We start from the raw sequence: 24,327 nt of genomic DNA on the forward strand, positions 1-24,327 counted from the left end.
TCATAAAAATGAATTATCAATTCCTCAATCAAGTACAGCACTGCCCTCCAGATAATACAGAGGGAACTGTGGTTGTGGAGTCCAGCTGGGACGAATTGATTATGTGTGAGGATGAGGAAGTACACACTGAAGGGGGCCAGGAATCAGAGGATGAGGATGAGGACGACATCTTGCCTCAGTAGAGCCAGTTTAGTCTGTACAGGGAGAGATGAATACCTTTTTTGGTGTGGGGGCCCAAACAAACCAATCATTTCAGCTACAGTAGTTTGGTAGGCCCTGTCGCTGAAATGATTGGTTTGTTAAAGTGTGCATGTCCTATTTCAGCAACATCAGGGTGGGTGGGAGGGCCCAAGGACAATTCCATCTTGCAACTCTTTTTTTGGCATTATGAGCTCTTTGGGGCCTAGTTCTATCTCCATCAGAGATATTCCTGCAGGCCATGTCTCCGGCACAGCTATGTTGGTGTTAGACGTGCGCTGCATACTCTGTCCTATTTAGCAGAAGCTAGGCATTGCCCTTGATAAGCAAATAGGCTTTCCGTGATATTACATTGTCAGGGATTAGGCTAAACAGAGTGTCATGGTATTTGAGATCCCTACCTTACCTACACACAGCGTATACAGCGCTGCAATTTGTTCTATCATATTAATGTTTAGATAGGGTATCTCCATATTAACACACTCCGCTTGCTCACATCACCCAGTGAAGCAAGCGCTATATAAGTGCCAACTTTTAGACACGTTAGGCAGCGTCTTTAATGAGAATACAGTCTCTATATAATTGTGAGTGCTTTAAGATCTTACTGTTAGGAACTCCCAAGCCAGTACAGTGAAACTCGGGGACTATTCTGAAGGCCCGGTGTTCGCTGGAGCCCCTAGTGGTGGGGACAGACTGGGCTGTGGGCCGACCGAGGGTCGAGTAACGTATACTGGCTTAAAGGAGTAACCAGGAGTGGAGTGATTGGCGGGCTGCAGTTAAGAAGAATCCTAGGTCAAAGGGTCACAAGCACAGATGCAAAATCCAGAGACAAGCGAAGGGTCAGACACACAGGCAGAGAAGCAAAATCCGAAATCCAGGCAAAAGGTCGAGGTCAGAAAAGAAGGGTCACAGGTCTAAGAACAAGCAGGGGTCAAAACACGGGTAGTCAAATCCAAGGTAGCAAGAACCAAACGGATAGCACAAGCAGGCAGCAGGACTGAGGACAGAACGCTATAACCGGCAGTGAGGCTGCGGACCTCACTGCCTTAAATACCAGTAGTGGCCAATCAGAGCCTAGCTCTGAAATCACATGGGCAGGCTCAACCCTACCACATTAATCAGGCCACAGGCTTGTGGGCGCTTCTGCGCATGCGCCCGGCTGTTCCCGGCTGCCGGGACGCAGCGCCCCTGAAGTTAGTGTCCGACCGTTGCCCTGGAAGTGACGTCCTGGTCGCCATAGCGACGACCGGGACGCCTACAGGAACCAGGTGAGAGTCACGGCAGTGCCCGCGACCGCCGCGACTGCGACTGCTAACAGTACCCCCCCCCTTGAGGAGGGGTCAAGGAACCCCGACATCCAGGTTTCGTGGGAAACTTATTAAAAAACTCTTTAATGAGCCTTTCAGCATGGAGACGCCTCTGTGGTATCCAAGATCGTTCCTCAGGGCCATAACCCTTCCAATGTACGAGGAACTGAAGTTGGCCTTGGACCTTTCTTGCGTCAAGGATTTTTTCGACAACATATTCATGGTCTCCATTCACCATCAGAGGCCGGGGCCTGTTGGAGAAAGGTTGATTGAACTTGCTGAGAGCAGCGACTTTCTTCAGAAGCAAACAATGAAAGGTCGCAGGTATTTTTAAGGAGGTTGGTAGTTTTAACCTAAATGACACTGGATTAATTTTCTTCTCAATTGGAAACGGTCCAATGTATCGGGGCCCCAGCTTCTTACAAGGTTGCCGCAACCTGATGCTCCGTGTGGATAACCAAACCTGATCCCCCCTCTTTCAATGAACATGGTCTACGGCGACGGTCAGCGAAGACCTTGGATTTTCGGGAAGCTTGACCTAGTGCAGCGTGTACCTTTTTCCAGACGGACCTTAGCCTGGCCGTAAAAGCAGGTGTTCCGGAATCCCCGCAGGGAGCAGTAGTAGAGAACGAGTTGGATTTTGGGTGAAACCCGAAATTGCAGAAAAACGGGGATGTATGAATAGTGGAATGGCAAGAATTATTGTACGTGAATTCTGCCCAGGGCAAAAGAGAGGACCAATTATCGTGGAATTTAGACACATAGATGCGCAAAAACTGTTCCAGAGCTTGGTTCGTCCTCTCTGTCTGTCCATTCGACTGGGGATGATATGCTGAGGACAGACTGATAGAGATCCCAATGGACTTACAAAAGGCTTTCCAAAACCGGGCAATAAACTGGGATCCTCGATCCGATACGATATCTTCAGGAATCCCATGAAGACAAAAAATATGCATCAAAAACAAGGTGGCCAGGGTCCTGGCATCCGGTAACTTGGGCAAAGCTATAAAATGTGCCATCTTACTGAACCGATCGACAACCATCAGGATGGTGTTATGTCCTGCGGATACTGGTAGGTCGACAATGAAATCCATCGACAAATGGGTCCAAGGCCTGCTCGGAGCCGGCAAGGGTAACAATAGCCCAGAAGGACGGTTCCTATCGGTTTCGTTTTTAGCACACTCAGGACAAGCCCGAACATAATTCTCCACATTGTCTGACAAAGTGGGCCACCACAACCAACGACAAAGAACCTCAATAGTCCTACGGATTCCCGGATGGCCAGCAGAGCGGTTGTTGTGGCCTTCAATGAGAACAGATTTCCTTAAATGGACTGGGACAAATAATTTGTTGACCGGTGTCTGAACCGGAGCGATTCTCTGGAAGCACCGGATAGTTGCTCCTAGATCCTGGGTGAGTCCAAGATGAACAGTAGTTGTAGAAACAATAGGCAACGGTTCAGGAGACTGAGGATGATGGGCCAAAAAACTTCAAAACAAGGAATCGGCCTTAGTATTTTTAGAACCTGGACGGAATGTAATAATGAAGTTAAATCTAGTGAAAAATAAGGCCCAGCATGCCTGCCTAGGATTCAGGGTTTTAGCGGTCTGGATGTATTGGAGGTTTTTATGGTCCGTGAAGATGGTGATGGTATGAGTAGCTCCCTCTAACCAATGTCGCCATTCCTCCAGTGCCAACTTAATGGCCAATGGCCAATTCACGATTGCCGACATCATAATTACATTCGGCAGATAAAAATGTTTTAGAAAAAAATGCACAAGGATGTAATTTTTTGCTCCTTGGGTCTTTCTGAGAAAGGATGGCGCCAGCACCGATATCAGAAGCATCCACCTCTACAATGAACGGAAGTTCCGGATCAGGATGTCTCAGCACTGGAGACTAAATGAAAGCAGCTTTGAGTGCCGAGAAACTCGCCAATGCCTTCGAAGGCCACTTTGCTGAGTTAGCTCCCTTTCGAGTGTGGGCAGTGATAGGAGCCACTAACGAGGAAAAAGAATCAATAAACCTACGGTAATAATTTGCGAATCCGAGGAACCTCTGTGTCACTCACCGGAGTGTGAGTGCCTCCACTCTGTTACATGGTTCTCCATCTTTCCCTCTCACACCTGTGTGGAACCGCGGCCGTCCGCCATCCTGTCGCACTGGGCATGTGCAGGTCCCTTTAACAACTACACCTGACCACTAATGTGATTGATGTATCAATCACCTCACCCTACTTAAGGCACCTGCAGTCTTAGGTAGATGCCTGATCTTGATTCTCACTCCCTGTGAGTCTCTGAAGGTGTTCCTGTGTTTAGCTCGTGTCTTCAGTTCCAGCTGATTCCCTGCTCTATTCCTCAAACGGTTCCCATACCGCTACAGACTGAATACTCTCCAGCTCGTGTCTTCAGTTCCAGCTGATTCCCTGCTCTATTCCTCAAACGGTTCCCATACCGCTACAGACTGAATACTCTCCAGCTCGTGTCTTCAGTTCTCCAGCTGATTATCTGCTCTGCTTTCTCGAGTTACACATTGTTGCTACAGACTATTCGTTGTGCCTGCATATCTGTGTTGGACAAGCCTTCTCACACAGCGGTGGTACAACTTGCTACACGCAGACCACCGACTACCCCGCTACCTACCAGCACAAGTCTCCTCATGACTACAGTGGTACAACTTGCTCTCCAAGTCACTGACTCATCTCATCTATAGCTGCAAGTCACTGACTCATCACATCTATAGCTGCAAGTCACTGACTCATCACATCTATAGCTGCAAGTCACTGACTCATCACACCTATAGCTGCAAGTCACTGACTCATCACATCTATAGCTGCAAGTCACTGACTCATCACATCTATAGCTGCAAGTCGCTGACTTCCTCACTCATCTCCTATCTACCTGCTGTTCCTTACACTCCAACCATTCACCTCACTGCTCAGAGGTTCGTGGTGTAACTCCGCCCCTCTGGCAGCATTACCATCTGGTGGAACCTGGGTAGAAACTCCTAGTGCCCGTGACACATGGTATGCCATCACATCCTGCGGTTAGCTGCAGATTCAGCACTATTCCGAAAGATCCCTGCAAAGCATTCCTCCACTCAACATACTACCGCTCCTGACAGATCCTTGTAGAGCATTCCTCCCTCCAATATTGTGCCTAATCCTAAAAGATATCTGCAATACATTCCTCCTCACCAAATATGGTTCCTGTGGCTGATGTATTCCTGAAAAAAATCTCTCTATGCATTTGGATTACACTATTGTGCAATTTACTAAAATAGTCTTGATGGCTTTATGTATCCTTAAAAGTTAGCTTAGGGGTTGTGAAAGAATGTAATGTCAGACATTGCTTACTGAAAACCAAACAAAGTAGAGGCTTATACATCAATTTAATTTAACTCTATTGTTATTTTGTAGTTCTATTTTTTTATGAAGTTGCTTTACTGTCTCTTTCTAAGACACCCATGCCCTAAACTACGATAAAGCTAATTTAAGAAAATGTAATAGTACTGTATGTGTGTATTCCAGTGAACACACAAATCTGTGAATTAGCAGATCCTCCATTTTGTGAGTGACAGCAATCTCACTACATGATAGTGCTGTATCTGCAGCTAACCACAGGATGTGATGGCATACCATGTCTGTATTGCGCAAGGAACACGTCCATTAAGGCTTCTGCCTTAATCGTCGTAATTTCATTGCTTTTTGGAGTTTGAGTGAAAGAGTTTCAATAGGTTTTTTTTATGTTTTAGATGGTGTGTAAGGAACCTTAATTGGACATGTTAAACCGTAAGGTTTTTTGTCTATGGAATATATATATATGTATATATATATGTATATATGTATGTATATCTATATATGTATGTATGTATGTATATATGTATGTATATATATATGTATATATGTATGTATATGTATATATGTGTATATATATATGTATGTATATATATATGTATGTTTATATATATGTATATATATGTATATATGTATGTATGTGTATATATGTATGTGTATATATGTATATATATATGTATGTATATTTATATATATATATGTATGTGTGTATATATATATATATATATATATATATATATATATAATTTATTTTTTTTAAGGGCACAGTTGTGCCATTATATTAAGGTTACATGTAAAAAGCGTCATTTTGCCATAGGGATTCTGTGAGAGGGAGGGCATGGCGTTTGAGGGTCTGCATCTTAAAACGTATTAAAATGAAATTTGGCATGCAAATGAAGAACTGTCCACAGGTGCCGCATGTGAATTTTCAGAAAAATAGAATAGAAAATGAATATTTAGGAACAATCTCGCCGTTTTTTTTCCACTTCCTGTTATGCAAAAGTTGCAGTTTTTCTGGGTTTTTTGAAGAGCGTAAATCGGTATACAGGGCGTTTAATGACACGCGGTAAATTTTGTTAGAAAGCTTGTAGGGCTGAGGAGTGCCTTTGAGGGGGTTCACAAGTTTGAGAAAGTTACAGTTTTTTTACAATTTGGTAAAACATTTTAAAGATAGGGGATTTCAGAAAACTTCATAACGTTGCACATGTCAGATAGAGTCTTGTGCTGGATGTAGTATATGTGGCTTCACTTGGGAGCACAAATATGGCTTTGTGTTCTCCCGCATACCGATTTTGATTTGTAAATTACAGACAAATTACAGATATTTACTGGCTGTAGGTGGGCTGGTTAGTGTTTTGGGTCTGAGGGAGTGCACACTGTTCACTCAGCACTCCGGCAGGCGTGGTGTTAGGACGTGTCCTGTAAAGCTCCTGAGAACCAGTACGGCCTTTGGCTCTAAGCCCAGAAAGGATGGAGGATCCTGGGGGAGGCGAGGAGGAAAGTCCCCAGGCTTCCGGGCCTAGTAAATCACATCTTGCTTTGGAGCCAAGCCTGACTTCCTTTGTTCACAGCCGGCCTGTAAACATCTCGGCCGGTGAATTGGATGCTAGTGCTGCTGCTGTGATGAACTATCCTGTCTTGGCAGGAAGCATACCTCCAGACAGCACCGCAGAGAGAGTCCCAGTGCCTTCTGAGACATGTGAGAAGCAGCCCCCTCATATGAAGATTAATATTGAGGCAGCGGACAGTGTGATAAGCGGTATCCCAGCCCCAGTGGCGCAACAACTGGGTGCTGGGGGAAATATGGGCTTGCCTGTGAAACTTAACATGGTGGCCCAAGAGAGTGCTGTGGATGTCCTGTTTCCCCTTGTGATGACACAACAGGGGGTGGCTGAAGACACAGGGATCCCTGTGAAGGATAACAGGGAATCCCGTGAATATACCGCAGCCCCAGTGAACCCTGTGCCGGGCCCGGTGATGTCACAACTGGGGCCTGTCGAGGAGCTGGGCATCGCTATGCAGAATGAGAATGCACCCGTTGAGGTTGTGGACACTGCATCTATTAGCCTACCTGACACGGAGGAGAGCGAGCTGGATGAATCAACAATCAAATCCAAAGTTGAGCAGCTGGAGTCTGCGATCGCCGGTCTCAGGAAGTGGATCGTGCAAAAAAAGAAAAAGCAAAATAAAGCTTACAGTGGTGTTCGTGTGGCTATCACACTGGAGGTGGAGGAGTTAATGTCTACCTTGAAAGAGAAAGAGCTGTCCCCGCAGCAGCTGTGTGCCAGGTTGCAAGCAGCAACGCCGATGGAGAACTCTGAGTGTTTGCCTGCTAATCTGCAGGCATGTGCGCCGGATGATAAAACAACTGACTGTTTGTATGACAAGATCAGGGCTCTGGAGGGTGAGCCATCGGTGATGGAACCGGAGGGGGCTGCAGGTGTTGTGGGAGGGAGTGCTGTCTCGGCTGCAGGTTCTGTGGCTGGTCCAGCGTCCCTGTTCACTGCGGCGCTTCCGGTGTAGGCCAGCAGTCCTGTATCCGGCGTCCGGAGATTGGCGGGGTCTGGTGTTGTTGCTGAGAGTCCCACCCCTATGTGCCTGAAGCCCGTGAGTAGTCAGTCCGGTAATTCTGCTGCTGCGTCTGGTGCCCTGACCCCCTCGTTAAATACGGAGGTTATCTCCGGTGAGGCTGGATGTCAGGCGTCAGTAAGGAGCAAAATTGAAATGTCTGTTTCTAATGATATTGTAGTCACTGAACATGCTGTGTCTGGGTCTGATGCCCTGATCCCCCTGATGTACGCGGAAAATGTTTCTGGTGGGGCGGGTTGTCAGGCGTTAGTAGGCAATGAAAGTATAGTGCCTGTCTCTGTCGCTGAGGTTTCCAGCCAATCAGCCTCCTCAAGTTGTTTGTGTGTAATCTCTGCAGTTTATGAGCCTGCTAAGTATGTGAATATTGCTATGAATAACCCTGTATCTTCTGTGGTTGAGAATGTCCAATCTATGTTGATTGCTGGCAAAAGCCCTGGTGATGAGGGGATATCGGTTAGCCAGGTTCAGTCACAAATTATCAATACCAATTATGGCCCGCTGAAATTAACAGAAAGGGTTAAGAGGGCAGCAGGTTTAATTGAGGATGTTGCCAAATACGTTGCCCTCAATGGGGGATTCGGTCAGACAACTGGAATCTTGTGCTGGAGGTTCCTCTGAACAACAGGTAGCTATCCCTAGTGGGCCATCTAGGACTGGTCCTTGCAGGGATTGTGGAAAACGAGTTAACCCTATAAGATCTGGTGCTCTACATGTTACTGAAGAGCCTGTTCCTGTCCCTGGTTTGGTCTTGTATGCGGGGGGCTGTGTCGGGAGCTGAATCTCGGAGGGCTACGGTGGCTCCTCCTGTGGGGCAGCCCTTTAAACGACATAATATGGTCCAATTGAAATTCACGGGGAAAGACCCCCCGAGCAGATTTGAATTTCTTAAGATGTTTCGATTCATTTAAGTTTATTCCTGCGGATCTCTTCGCTTGCATCCACCCGGTTGGCACATCAGAATATGATGTGAGTTTTCTATCTTACCAGGGCCTGCAGGTTTTTTGGAGCAGGTGGGCTGGATGCAGGAGTAGAGATCCGTGGATAAACTTTAGGGCAATTCCAATTACGAGACAAGAGCGTGTAAAAATTACCATCCTAGTGCGCAATGAATCCATCCCAGCAGCTGATTTAACGTTTTGTGTGAAGAGATTTTCAAACTTTGTGACCCAAGCCATGGTGTCTGGGGTGGCGGATGATCTGCCACGGTAGATCTGCGGTGCACGGAGGCTGGCCTGGGGCATTTGCCATCTGCGGTGTTCTTAGGGCGTGATAGAATCCAGTGCTTCTACCCAGGCCAGCATAGGATGTGTCACCATTGTGGCGACTTCCGTCACCTCAGTGCCAATTGCCCCCTTCAAAAGTGCGGGCATTGCAGGGATGTAGGGCATGAGTCTCGCTCTTGTAATAGGATTCATTGTAACCTATGTGGTGTTATTGGTCACCCTTTCAGCAAATGCCCACACGCCTCTCATAATATGGAGATCCTCGATGATGAATTTGTTTATGTGGCAGAAAGCATTGAGACAGGGGAGGAGGTGAGGGCCTCCACAAGTTCTGTTCATCAGGAGCCCATCCCTCAATTGCCTGTTATTGATCAGCCTGCGGTTTCAGTGTCAGAGTCGGTTGTAGTTGCTTCAGTGAATCCGTGGATAGAGCATGGATGGAGGAGGGTGACGTGGTGAGGACGGAGAGCGGGGACTTGGTTCTTAGGCCCAGGGTGGAGAGAAAACGCAAAAAATCTAGAGATCTAGCCTTGAGTGAGGTGGCTGTGTATAGGAAGCCTAAATATAAATCCAAGGTAGCCAAGTCCTTTCTTAAGACTCCTGTAGTGAATCCTTCGGGGTCTCACTTTGTGGAGGACTTGGCCTCTTCCCCTAATCCCGTCCCTTCCCCCACCCTCTCTTCTCGTGTTCTTGTTCCCCCTGGATCAGCCCTGCAGGTGCCCCCCTTGGTTGCCATGCACCCAGTTGCTATTTCCAACCCTGTTACTCCTTCCGCCCCTGTTTCTCTTCATTGCTCCGTCCCATCCCTGGTTCCTGCTTCCTCCCCTGCTGCCCCCCCCCCTGTTCCTCCTCCCGCCCACCCTCCTGTCCCGGCGCCTGATCCGGGTGGTCCTTCCATCCTGGGTAGTGTTACAATTACTTCTGGGGAAGTGGTGGGTGGTGATGGTAATTTGGCTGCTGTTGGGCCGGGTGAGGTGCCTCCTTCCGGGGAAGAAGTGGTCCTGCTGGTGGGGGAGGCCTTGCCGGCAGGGGTCATTTGTAAGAGGTATGGGTCCTCGGATGAGGATTCTGCTAAACAGGTGAAGAAGAAGTTAACTGTGCCTGCTCTATAACTCTGAAGGATGGCTTCCCAGCCCATTAGATTCGCTACTATTAATGTGGCATCTATAAAATCCGAACGTGCTCGTTATATGGCCTTTGATTTTTTTCAGCACGGTTGAGGCTGATTTTTTATTTTTGCAGGAGACCAGATTGGGTCAGCTGGCTGACCTTCATAAAGCTAAAATGGAGTGGAGGCGTGGGCCCTCCTACTGGTCTCTTGCGGCCGAGCCGTACGGTGGGGTGGCGGTGCTTTTTACCGGAATGATAACCGTCCAGCGAGTTATAGAATTAGAAGTAGGTAGATGCATGGTCTTGGATGTCAATCTGAGAGGACACGACCTGAGGTTAATTAATGTCTATGGTCCCCAAACCAAGTGGGAAAGGAAATGTCTTTTCGGTGCGATAAAGTGGTGACTTTAACACCGTCATTAGGACTAAAGACAAGGACTTCTCTGGGCTATGACTCCTCTTTTCTAGTTAGTATGATTAGGCAGGCTGGTCTGGTAGATGTGCATATTCGCCATTTCCCGGACCACACAGGGTTCACCTATTTTAGAGGCAGTTGTAGGTCTAGGATAGACAGGTTTTTCGTTAAGGAGAGCTCGAAAACCTTGGCCCCGGAGCTGAGGCCAGTAGAGTTCTCCGATCATGTTTACTTATCTATGTCCTTGAATGCCACGGAGACTCTTCGGAAGGGTAGGAGTCTTTGGCACCTGAACTCTAGGCTCCTAGAGGAGGAAGTGATAAGACAGTCCTTTAGGGACTTCTTTGAATCCCAGGAAACACTTTTGGAGGCAGGTTGGAGTAGGTCAGAGTGGTGGGAGATGCTTAAGAAGAGGACCCGGGACTTTTTCCGCAGCCTGGTAGCCAGAAATAACTTGTTAAAAGAGAGTACCTACTTGGCGCTGAGAAGGAAACTTGGATTTTTGATCTCTGGCCAGGGGGATAGTGGGGAGATCCTCCGGGTGAAGGCTCAGATGAGAGAGATACAGTATGACCGGTATGCTTCCTTGATTCTGGAGAGGGATTATGGGAAGTACCACTCGCCTAACCCTTTCCAGAGCTGTAGGAACTTGGTAGATGCTAAAGAGGTGAGGGGCTTGCGCGATGCTGAGGGTGTCCTTAGGGAGGATAAGGAGGGCATTCTTGGTGTCGTGCGGTCTTTCTACTCTGATCTCTATTCGGAGAAGTCACTTGACAGAGAAAGGATGGACCGGTTTTTGAGGGAAACTCCTGACCTTGAAGATCTTAGCGGCTCGCTTGACTCCTTGGGCAGTGAGATAGCGGTGGATGAGGTCAGAATGGCGATAGATGGGTTATCTATCAAGAAAGCCCCAGGCCCAGATGGTCTTACATCTGAGTTCTTTAAAATCTTTGGGGACATCCTGGCCCCACGCCTCGCAGAGGTCGTTAATGAGAGTGTGGGCAGAGGTTTATTGCCTCCCTCCATGAGAGTCTCTGCCCTTATCTTGTTGTCCAAGGGGAAAGATCAGTCGTGTATTGAGAACTGGCGCCCCATCGCTCTTCTCAATACTGACAGGAAGATTCTGGCGAAGGTACTGTTTAATAGAGTGATGCAGGTTTCCGGTCGGTTACTCTCTCCTTCTCAGCACTGTACCGTGAAGGGTTGAAGCACTTTCAGTGCTGTCCTGGCGGTGTGGGAGGCCATTGAGCGGTGTCGTGCGGAGAAGTGGGGGAAGTACCTTTTAGCATTAGATCAGTCGAAGGCCTTTGATAGGGTAAACCATGAGTACCTTTGGGCTTTGCTTCTGTGGTATGGTCTTCCGGTCCGGGTGGTGAATTGGCTCTGTACTATTTATAAGCAAGCCGAGAGCTTTCCTCTTGTGAATGGTTGGGTGGGTCTGTCCTTTAAGGTCAGCTCTGGAGTAAGGCAAGGTTGACCCCTGAGCCCCCTCCTGTATGTGTTCGCCATAGATCCCTTCGTCCGAAGGGTTGATGGCAGCTCGTTGGGGGGAGTGCTGTTGGGTCTGGAGTGTCCTTTGAAGGTAGTGGCCTACGCTGACGATGTTACTGTTGTCTTGGCGAGGTCCGCAGAAGCAAAGGAGGTAGCAACTCTGGTCTGCGGGTATTCCGAGGCCAGTGGCTCGTTAGTAAACCAGGAGAAGAGTAAAGTTTTCTGGATGGGGGAGAAGGGTTGTTGCCTTCCAGACAGTCTCCCCCGGGCTAGTGATAAGGTCAAAATTTTAGGGATTTATTTCGGCCCTGGCGATTATGCCAAGCAAAATTGGGAACTTAGGCTGGAGGAAGCTTCCCGGAAGGTAGAGAGTTGGAAAAGGTGGAAACACTCTCTCCGGGAAAGGGTGGACCTGAGCAAGACCTTCCTGATCCTGGTATTCCTGTAAATCAGCTATGTGTGCCTTCTACCGGAGTCTTTGTGGTCTAGGGTCTATGCAGTTTTCTTCCAGCTCCTCTAGGGGAATAGGCTGAACCTGGTCAAGCGGGCTGTGACCTACCGCCAGAGAGGAGGGATGGTGGTCTGGGTATGATTAACCCAGTGCTCTTCTTTAGCACAACTTTTTTGAAGTTGCACCTAAGTAGTCTCCTAGTTGAGGCCCCTCCTCGGTGGGTGGGTGGCTTCAGGGTGTGGGTGGATCCCTTCCTCAGTGCGTGGTATGAGGGAGGCGCGGTGAAAAGTTTCAGGGTCCGGCATGGGTATCTCCCGGCCTACGTTTCCTTGGGATTGAAGGTGACAAGGTGTTGGGGCCTGGGGACGGGAGAAGTCAGGAGCTCTTTTAGAAGGGAGCTGGAGAAGAGAGTCCTGCAGTCTTACTTCTGTGTTCCGCTGTCACTGAAGGACTGCCTGGGTGATGTGAGTTCGGTGGGGCTTTCCCTGATTAATTCAGAGAGAATCCCATTGAAGCTATGGGACATTGCCTGGCTCTCCTTTCTACGTGAGAGGGAACCTTAAGTACAGAAATGCTGATGATCGTGGCTGCCCACGGGAGGAATGTTTAGGGGTGGAGGAGACTATGGACCATTTCTTACTTCAGTGTCCGTTGAACGTAGAGGTTTATGAAAGAGTTTCCGGGTCCCTGGGGAGCCCCTGCCTTTCGGGGTTAGTTACCCTGAATGGGTTTACGGAGCATTCAAGGCCAGGTGGAGGGCTTTTGATTTCTGCACCCTTTTTTTAGTCAGTCTAGTGGTCAGATATTTCACATGGAATGCACCGTGTCAGGTGTCCATCAGGCATAAAATCCTTCCCTGTGAAGTGGTGGTGGGTAACATTATTCACAAGGTTTGGAAATTGAGGGATCTGGAGAGGCGCCGGATGGCCAATGCCAACTGGATCACACTCTAGCGGGGTTTGAGGCCTCCGTAGCGAGGTCAAAGTCCGGTGTCTCTTCAATCTGTGCGGCTTTTCTTACTGTCCTTTCACTCCCTAGATTTTGTTAACTAAGAGTATTTTTTTTTTAGTATGGCTGCCATACATCTACAGTTTGCTTTTTCGTGGCGGGTGTAGTATTTTGTATGCACTGTATTGTGTTCTGTTGATTGGTATACTGGTGGCATCCTTTCTGTTTTATGGTTTTATCTTATATACATTTAAGTTGGACTTTTTGGGCATAGCCCTTCCGACTGTTTGGGAGCAATCCTAAGGTTTATTCTGCTTTTAAAATGTTAGGATGCCATCTGTAGTTATGTTTGTATATTATGTTGCAAGTTTTCAAATAAAAACATTCACTGTATAATTTTTAGCCCTGGCACCGCTTTCATTTCAAAGTTTATCCCTCAGTGCGATGCCAGAGGAATGGATGGGGAATGGACTCAGCACACCATTCCGGCAGCCAGGATGGATGGGGAATGCACCGAGAAAGCCATTCCGGGAGTGGAATGCACTCAGCCATCCATTCAGGCAACCGGAATGAATGGGGAATGCACTCAGTACACCATTCCGGCTGCGGGGATGGATGGGGAATGCACTCAGCACTCCATTCTGGCAGCCAAAATGGATGGGGAATGCACTCAGCACTCCATTCCAGGAGTGGATTGCACTCAGCCATCCATTCCGGCAGCCAGAATGGATGGGGAATGCACTGAGAAAGCCATGCCGGAAGCCAGAATGGATGAGGAATGCACTGAGAAAGCCATTCCGGGAGTGGAATGCACTCAGCCATCCATTCCGGCAGCCAGAATGGATTGGAAATGCACTCAGCCATCCATTCCGGCAGCCGGAATGGATGGGGAATGCACTTAGCACTCCATTCCGGCAGCCAGAATGGATGGGGAATGCACTCAGCACTCCATTCCGGGAGTGGAATGCACTCAGCCATCCATTCCGGCAGCCAGGATGGATGGGGAATGCACTGAGAAAGCCATTCCGGCAGCCAGAATGGATGGGGAATGCATCGAGAAAGCCATTCCGGGTGTGGAATGCATTCAGCCAGCCATTCCGGCAGCCAGAATGTATGGGGAATGCACTGAGAAAGCTATTCCGGGAGTGGAATGCATTCAGCCAGCCATTCCGGCAGCCAGAATGGATGGGGAATGCACTCAGCACTCTATTCCAGCTGCCGATATGGATGGGGAATGCACTCAGCCATCCATTCCGGAAGCCAGAAAGGATGGGGAATGCACTGAGAAAGCCATTCCGGGAGTGGAATGCACTCAGCCATCCATTCAGGCAGCCGGAATGAATGGAGAATGCACTCAGCACACCATTCCGGCTGCCGGGATGGATGGGGAATGCACTCAGCACACCATTCCGGCAGGCGAAATGGATGGGGAATGCACTCAGCACTCCATTCTGGCAGCCAAAATGGATGGGGAATGCACTCAGCACTCCATTCCAGGAGTGGATTGCACTCAGCCATCCATTCCGGCAGCCAGAATGGATGGGGAATGCACTGAGAAAGCCATGCCGGCAGCCAGAATGGATGAGGAATGCACTGAGAAAGCCATTCCGGGAGTGGAATGCACTCAGCCATCCATTCCGGCAGCCAGAATGGATTGGAAATGCACTGAGCCATCCATTCCGGCAGCCGGAATGGATGGGGAATGCACTTAGCACTCCGTTCCGGCAGCCAGAATGGATGGGGAATGCACTCAGCACTCCATTCCGGGAGTGGAATGCACTCAGCCATCCATTCCGGCAGCCAGGATGGATGGGGAATGCACTGAGAAAGCCATTCCGGCAGCCAGAATGGATGGGGAATGCATCGAGAAAGCCATTCCGGGTGTGGAATGCACTCAGCCCTCCAATCCAGCAGCCGGAATGGATGGACAATGCACTAACCACACCATTCTGGCTGCCGGAATGGATGGGGAATGCACTCAGCACTCCATTCCGGCAGCCGTTATGGATGGCAAAGGTACGTGCAAAAACATTCACGTATCCTGAATAAGGCCTTTATCACTTTTACATGGAGTTCTAGCAAATTGTATATGTATGTCAAAATATAGGCTAAGCCACATTTTCCCTTATGTATGTTAACCACACTGCTTAAAAATGCTACTCTGCATAATACTGCTACATTTTCACTTTTAACGACAGAACTGTTTGAAAATAGAGCTAGCAAACTTTTACAGTAGAGACACTTTGGAACTCAATACATATATAGGAAGTAGAAAATGATTGATTCCACACGCACAAGAGTGTTGGGGAGGAAATGAACTAAGCTCATTGCGCATCGGAGTTCCTACTATGTAGAAGCTCCGATACGCAATGAACTTAGTTCCTTGCATTAGGTCTATTGTTAGTATTAGGGGATTTTCCCATTAGCGTGGGAAAATCCCATAATACTATAAATAGACCTAGCTCAATGAGCTAAGCTCATTGCGTATCAGAGCTCCTACTAGGTAGGAGCTGTTTGCGGCGGCTCCTCCCTTTTTTTATTTTTCTTCAATCAAGGAAGAAGATTCGTGGATCTTACAAATATGGGGCCCCCCTGGCCGAAGAACAGAAGACTGCAATCAACAATGGGTCCCCCCTGTGGAGAATTACTGAAGAGATTTCAAGCACGTACATTTGGAAGGCAAGCATGGACATTTGGATACAAATGTAAGCTATTTTTTTATTGAAAGCTGCGGACAAGAAAAGAAAACTTCATTGGTGAGTTTATCGGGTATTTATTATTTTTAATAAAATATGTGGTGTAAATGAGGGTGTTTACTGTCATTATTGTGGATTTATTATTTTTAATAAATGTTAGTGGTTGTAATGAGGGTGTTGTGATTTTGTTAACATTTTATTTTGTGGAACTACAGGTCCCAGCCAGTGCTGGGTGTCAGGGCTTGTTGGCACTTGTGGTTTTCCAAGTGCCGACATGCCGTGGGTATGCTGGTTCTTGTAGCAGCATGCCCACGCTATTTAGGGCAACCTGGCAGGTTGGGACTTGTAGTTCCACAAAACAAAATGTTGTCTGTTTGTTTTTTTTATGACTTATATTGCCGTTATTACCCTATACCCACCACCCAGGGGTGTAGGAAGAGTCCTAATGCTATCAGCACTGGGCTGGGTACCCTAGTGGGGGGGCCCGCTCATTTTTTCAGTGGACCCCACTCCCTAGGGAATCCAGCCCAGCACTGAACAGCCTGGGGTTGGTTAGTCATTATGGCAGGGGGACCCCTGCCGCGTGTCGCCCTGCTATAGTGCTTCCAACCCCGGCTGGTTTGCCTAGTGCTGGTTCCATGAAAATAGGGGGAACCCCACGCAAATTTTTTTCCTGATTTTTACAGAACCAGCAGTAGGCTGGCAGCACTAGGGTTAAGACTAAATAGAGGGGGGACCCCACACTTTTTTTTTTACTTTGATCTATTTTTAACACTTTTGACAGCTGCAGGAGCTCCAGCTCTATTGCAGAACAGTTTAACAGTGATGTGTTTATACAACATGCTGCTAGCAAGCAGTATGTTGTATCTGGCATGTTTGAAAGCAAACTCTCCTGAGTTTGCTTAATCGCAGCTTCATACATTTGAGACTTGTATAGCTGCAGTGGCAAACAGTCGGGAGTTTGATCTCTATCGATTTTGCAAATAGCGATTTTGACAGAAGCACAACTCTGGCGATTTTACATGAAATCTCAGCTTCATACATCTGCTAGTTTCAACCGGCTGGGTTTGCAAAATCGCACCTTGATACATTTACCCCCAGGACTCCAGTATGACAGGCGATGGGAGTTCCTAATTTAACGTGTCAGCATGCTAGCGATTTTCTAATTGGAAATCAACTATTATTTGGAATGCCGGAGTGATATTACTCTAATTCTGCAAAAGAAACTCACTCTATTTTGTCTGGTCTGTTTTGGTACATTAGATATGGTCTAGGATGCTTATTTTCTGCTTCCCGTGACTATCTCCGATGTATGTGTAAAACAGAGGATTGATTGATTGACCAATTACTATTCATGCTCTTGTGTTAAGTGATTTATACTTAATATAACATAATACAACATTGGACATTGATCCAATTGAATTAATTAAATTTAATCTTTTTAATTAACATTTAGAATTAATAGCGCATCAGATATTACTAGATGACTTATGAAGAACATAATTGTCAGGGTAATAAGATCGGACATTTACAACCCTTTGCTTTAACAGAGATATGTAGATGACAGCAACTGATGAACTCCAAAATTGGATCTAGCAGCAGGATGATATAATCATATTGGATGCATCCGATCCCCTTCTCCTCTGCCTGTCATCCGATCCCCTTCTCCTCTGCCTGTCATCCGATCCCCTACTCCTCTGCCTGTCATCCGATCCCCTTCTTCTCTGCCTGTCATCTGATCCCCCCTCCCTCCCCACAGCAGTGTATTTGTGATCTCTTCCCCCCAGCACTGTGTTTGCGATCCCGATCCCCCCTCCCCACAGCAGTGTATTTGTGATCTCTCCCCCCCAGCACTGTGTTTGCAATCCCGATCCCCCCTCCCTTTCCACAGCAGTGTATTTGTGATCCCTTCTCCCCCCCCAGCACTGTGTTTGTGATCCTGATCCCCCCTCCCTCTCCGCAGCAGTGTATTTGTGATCCCTTCCCCCACAGCACTGTGTTTGCGACCCCGATCCCCCCTCCCTCCCCACAGCAGTGTATTTGTGATCCATTCCCCCCCAGCACTGTCTTTGCAATCCCGATCCCCCCCTCCCTCCCCACTGCAAATTTGGTGCACAGGGGTGACATGAAAGAAAAGCTGGTGCGCAAGGTATGATATGTGAAAGAAAAGCTGGTGCAGAAGTGGTGATGTGAGATAAAATCTGGTGCATAGGCAGTGACAAGTGAGAGAAAAGCTAGTGTGAATGGGAGTGACGTGAGAGAAAAGCTGGTGCGCAGGGGGTCACATGATAATAAAGCTGGTGCACATGGCATGTGTGCATGTGATCACAAAGCTGGTGGGAATTGGGGTATGTGTGAGAGAAAGCCATGCACTGGAAATGGAGGTGTGCTAGGTTTAGAGGAAATCTTAGGAAAAATTAGTTTATCAAAACTGTAGTGGATCGGTGGGACAGTCATCCAACAGAGGTTAGTATAATAGAGCAATATTAAAACTCTTTTTTTTAGGGATTAAGAAAAATAGTGGAAATTAGACTGGCCAAGTTATCTTTAAAGGCCAAACAATTTTAGGCTTATATATTTAGTATCAATATTTTTACTTTACAAAAAGCCATGAAATTCCATAGACAAAAAACATTACGGTTTAACATGTCTGATTAAGGTTCCTTACACACCATCTAAAATGTAAGAAAACTATTGAAACTCTTTCACTCAAACTCCGAAAAGCAGTGAAATTACGACGATTAAGGCAGAAACCTTAATGGACGTGTTACTTGCGCAATACAGACATGGTATGCCATCACATCATGTGGTTAGCTGCAGATTCAGCACTATCATGGAGTGAGATTGCTATCACTCACAAAATGGTGGAGCTGCTAATTCACAGATTTGTGTGTTCACTGGAATACACACATGCAGTACTATTACATTTTCTTAGTTTAGCTTTATCGTAGTTTATGTCTTAGAAAGAGACAGTAGAGCAACTTCATAAAAATGTAGAACTACAAAATAATATTAGAGTTAAATTACATTAAATTGGTGTATAAGCCTCTGCTTAGTTTGGCTTTCAGTGAGCAATGTTTGCCATTACATTCTTTTACAAACAGTTGGTTCAAGCAACGGGACGCTTTTTCTCTGTATTATAGGCGGTCAGGAGCACCTGACAATTAGGGCTAGTCCCCTACTATTAATAGCTCCTCCTTTTCCCTATCCAGTGCCAGAGTATTGGTTTCACCGTTCTCCAGCATAGTACCCTGTTCCTGTTCCCATATTCCAGTTACCTTTGGTGTTTGACCTCCGGCTTGTTTCTGACCATCCTCTGTCTCACAATTTGGCTCCCTCGCTTATTGGATACTGACCTTTGGCTTTCCTCCCGACCCCGATCACCCTTCTGTAACCAGAATGAACCGTCGGTCCGGGATCTGCTGTTGTATTTAGCCCAGCGTGTGGATCAGCAGGAAGCCAATCAGACTCAGTTACTATAATGTATTCAGGGTGTAATCACCCGCCTTGATACTCTTCAAGTGTCACCACCTGAACATCCCATGGCTCCTTCTGGTATAGTGGCTCCTATTCCCGCACCAGCTCTGCCAGGTCTGCAGGCTCCCGAGAGTTACACATTCCCTCACCGGAAAAATATGATGGAGACCCAAAGAAGTGCCGCGGTTTCCTTAATCAGTGTGCCAAACAATTTGAACTTGCTCCTGAAAATTTTTCCTCAGAAAGAATCAAGGTGGTATATATAATCTATGTCCTTTCCGGCCAGGCCCTGGCCTGGGCATCACCATTATGTGAACACGATGATCCGCTACTTCAAAACTCGGTGACCTTCATTGAATCCTTCCGCAGGGTATTCGACGAACCAGGTCGGGTGTCTTCTGCTTCCACTGGCCTCTTAAATCTTCGTCAAGGAGTCCTTTCTGCGGGCCAGTACACAGTCCAATTTCGGAACCTAGCATCGGAGCTCCGCTGGAATAACGAGGCTCTTATCGCTACATTCTGGCAAGGATTGAATGACAGAATTAAGGATGATCTGGCATCACAAGATCTACCCTCTAACTTGGACGAATTAATCTCCTTATGTGTTAAGGTGGATATTCGTTACCAGGAACGCTCACAAGAACGTGGACGTACTCGCCGCCCCTTTCCACGCCTTGCACCTCAGTTCCAATCTCCTCCTGCTTCTGTAGAGGAAGCGATGCAAATTGGCCGGTTGCGGCTACGTCCGGAGGAAAGAGATAGACGCCTCTCGCTTTGCCCCAAGAGACCGGGAAACGCTCCCTCCTAGGTGATTACAGGGAGGTCAGCCTAGGATCCCGGTTCATTTCTCCCTTTCCTCAGAATGAACAAGAATTTCTCATGCCAGTTGTCTTATCTTCTCCTGATGGCTCTCAACTTCTATCTGCCTTCGTGGACTCGGGATCCGCGGGGAACTTCATATCTTCCAGTTTGGTCTCGCAGCTCCGTTTGGGAAACTCACCATTGCCTCAGCCGCTTATGCTCACCGCAGTAGATTGAAACCGGGTCTCTAATGGCCAAGGTATGCGATGGTATAACCGGGTCTGCCACAAAAACACTCATGCACAAAGTGTACAGTTATAAAGTATTTATTAAAACATATTAAAAGCCTAATGGCTCTATTACCTGGATCACTGTTCCCGTCCGTTCAGAATGGATCAAGTTTCTGGTTCTCCCTCAATCCATCAATCCTATTATTCTGGGTCTACCCTGGCTAAGGGTCCACTCCCCTCAATTCGATTGGCACCACGCCCAGGTTATCTCCTGGGGTTCATTCTGTAAAAACCATTGTCTGACTCCTGTCATTCGCAATAATTCAGTTATCTCTTGCCGAGCTACTCCCTCCCGTGATACCCTTCCCGAAGTTTACTCCAAATTCCTTGATGTTTTTAGCAAAGTGGCTGCGGAATCTCTACCTTCTCACTGCCATTGGGATTGCCCCATTGAGTTAGTGCCGGGCAAGAACATTCCACGGGGCAGGGTATTTCCTCTGTCCATACCGGAAACACAGGCTATGTCCGAGTATGTCTCCGAGAACCTCAAACGAGGATTTATCCGTAAATCATCCTCCCCGACTGGTGCAGAGTTCTTATTCGTGAAAAAGAATGATGGATCTCTTAGACCATGAATAGATTACCGCAAACTCAACGCCATCACAGTTAAGAATCGGTATCCTTTACCCCTTATTCCAGAATTATTTGACCATATTCGGAGAGCTCAGATCTTTACAAAATTGGATCTCGGGCGCTTACAACTTGATCAGGATTAAAGAGGGAGATGAGTGAAAGACTGCGTTTAATACCAGAGACGGCCACTACGAGTACTTGGTAATGCCATTCGGGCTATGTAATGCTTCAGCCGTTTTCCAAGAATTTGTCAATGAGGTCTTCCAAGATCTTTTGTACCAATCCGTGGTGGCCTATCTGGACGATATTTTGATATTTCCCCAGGATCTTTTTTCTCATTAACACCATGTAAAAGAGGTACTTCTTCGCCTTCGAGAGAACCATTTATATTGCAAAATGGAGAAATGCTTATTTCATCAATCCCAAGTACCCTTTTTGGGATACATTTTCTCCGGTTCTGGCCTCCAAATGGACCCAGATAAACTTAAAGCTATCCGTGACTGGCTTCAACCTGCAGGGTTAAAAGCTACTCAACATTTTATCGGGTTCACAAATTACTACCGACAATTTATTCAGGGATTCTCTACTCTTATTACTCCTATTACCTCCCTGACACGTAAGGGAGGCCAAGCGAAGTTATGGCCCAACGAAGCAGTTTTGGCATTCAGAGCGATCAAAGAAGCCTTCTCTCTAGCTCCCATTTTGATTCAGCCAGATTTATTTAAACCCTTCTTCCTGGAGGTCGATGCATCTGCTGTAGGCGTAGGGGCTATTCTATCCCAGAAGACTCCCTCTGGCATCTTCAGACCTGGCTTCTTCTCAAAAAACATTTCTCTCCCAGAATCTAACTATGGTATCAGGGACAAAGAACTTTTGGCTATTAAACTCGCACTGGAGGAATGGCGCTATCTTTTGGAAGGAGCCCACTTTCCAGTCGCCATTTTTATTGACCACAAGAATCTCATTTACCCACAAACCGCTCAATGTTTGAATGCTCGACAGGCACGATAGTCGTTATTCTTCAGCCATTTCCAACTCATCTTGACCTTCCGGCCTGGCTCAAAAAAACCTCAGGGCAGATGCCCTCTCACGCTCTTTTGACCCCTCCGACTCTCAGACGTCTGTGCCCGTTAAACCTATTATTAACCCCGAAAAAATCCTGGCCTTGACTCAATCCTCAGTCAGAACCCCTCCTAGGGGCCGTACTTTTGTTAACTCCCATTTACGCCGCAAGTTGTTAAAGTGGGCTCATTGCTCCAAATTTACAGGCCATGCCGGCGTGAAGAAGATGGTGGCACTTCTCTCCCAGTCTTACTGGTGGCCCTCCTTACGTCTTGATGTTCAAAAGTTTATCAAAGCCTGTGAAGTATGCGCTAGACATAAGATTCCGAGACAACCTCCTGCTGGACTCCTGCGCCCTCTTCCCATTCCTGAACATCCCTGGTCCAGCATGAGTATGGACTTTATCACAGATCATCCTAATAGTGATGGCTATACCTGTATATGGGTTGTTGTGGATCGATTTTCCAAATTCGCTCATTTTGTCCCTCTCAAAGGTCTTCCCTCTGCTCCTGAACTGGCATCATTATTTATTCTTCACATCTTCCATCTGCACGGTTGCCCTCAAGAAATCATCTCTGACCGTGGGGTACAGTTTATTTCCAGCTTTTGGAGGGCTTTCTGTAAGCTCCTAGGAATCAATTTGAAGTTCTCATCAGGATACCATCCCCAGACAAATGGGCAAACTGAGCGGGTCAGCCAGGATTTGGAGTCATATATTCAATGTTTTTGTTCCGGTCAACAATCTAAGTGGAGTAAGTTCCTTCCTTGGGCAGAATTTTCTCACAATATTTATCTACATGAATCCACTACCATGTCTCCCTTCTTTATTCTGTTTAGCAGGCATCCCATTTTACCTACCTTCTCCGACCTGCCTGTTTCTACGGTTCCGGCAGCCCAAGACTTGGTTCATAACTTCTCATTGATCTGGGCTCAAGTACAGTCCAAATTACAGCATTCTTGGGATCTGGTGTTCCATGGTCTCATGAACACCTGTGAAAGCAGCTGCTTCCTCTCCGGCTGACTTCTTCTGGAGATCCGCAGCCTGAAGCCCAGAATGAGGTACAGCTCATGGGTGAGTACAGCACCACCATGACATCAGGCTAGTCAGGTTTGTTACAGAGAACTTTTAAATTTTCCGCGCCTAGCTCAGTGTAGTGAATAATTAACTGACGTCACTGAGGGGCGGGAACTTTAAAATGGACTCTGTAACAGCCGCCTCTGGCATCGCACGAAGGGATTAAACTTTGAAAATAAGAGCGGTGCCAGGGCCAATAATGATACAATGTGCCCCCCTCAGTCCAAAAACACTAACCAGCCCACCTACAGCCAACAAATATCTCTAATTTATCTGCAGTTTACAAAAGGAAATTGTTATGCGGGGAAAACAGCCATATTTGTGCTCACAAGTGAAGCCAACTATACTACACCCAGCATAAGCCTCTATGTGACATGCACAACATTATGAACTTTTCTGAAATCCCCTAACTTTAAAATGGGGCATAGTTTAGCAAATCGTAAAAAAAACTGTAACTTTCTCAAAATTTTAAACCCTCAAAGGCACTCCTCAACCATATTAGCTTTCTTACAAAACAAACCCCAGGGGGTAAATGTATCATTCTCCGTTTTTTTCATCTTGAGGGAAATCTGCGACTTTGCAGCTAAAATTTAAAGCGGAGCTGGTTTTTAAAGTCAAGTACAGGATTTTATTGCAGTGCTTGAGTATATTTATTTCAGTGTTTTATTTCCAGGTGTTTTATTTCCAGGTGCACTATTTGTCCTAGTGGGACCTTTTTTTTCCCGTGCCTGATTACCCTATGGAATTCAGCCCATGTGCTGAACAGGCTCGGGCTGGTGGACATTATGTTTTTAAAAACCACACCGCAAGTTTCCCTGTTATGGACTACATGCTGCCCTACCCCCCAATTTGCCCAATACCATCTTAGTTTATGAGCCCTGGTTACTTAATACGACATTAACATACCAGTCATCAACATCAAGATGATGATGGTGGCTGCCAAATGAACAGCATGATTATATGCTTTACCCATACACTCCCATTTACCCATTGAGAAAGTCCATGAATAATATTTTTTGGTAATTTATTTTATTTCAGAAGGGCAAAATAATCCTTTCTAACACATTTTTTTTCAAAGGGTTAGATTGATAAATTTTTATCACCAGCACTTAGAGATAAGAAAATACATATCCGTTACTCTCCTGCCTTATGCCAAATGGGAGACATTAAATAAAAGAATATGAAGTGAAATAGACAGCATGTTAAGTATGAAATTAGATAATACTGTGCAATGTTTTACATTCTAGACTTTGTGATGTTACTTGT

The 24,327-nt window shown here is 46.8% G+C and overlaps 1 protein-coding gene across 7 annotated transcripts in view; it reads left to right on the forward strand.

The window, feature by feature from the left end:
• GLS (glutaminase) overlaps positions 1–24,327 on the forward strand; it is a 368,780-nt gene that overhangs the window by 324,304 nt on the left and 20,149 nt on the right. The gene's annotated exons all lie outside the window — the stretch shown is intronic.

Source organism: Mixophyes fleayi, chromosome 7, assembly GCF_038048845.1.
Source record: "Mixophyes fleayi isolate aMixFle1 chromosome 7, aMixFle1.hap1, whole genome shotgun sequence".
NCBI lineage: Eukaryota > Metazoa > Chordata > Amphibia > Anura > Limnodynastidae > Mixophyes > Mixophyes fleayi.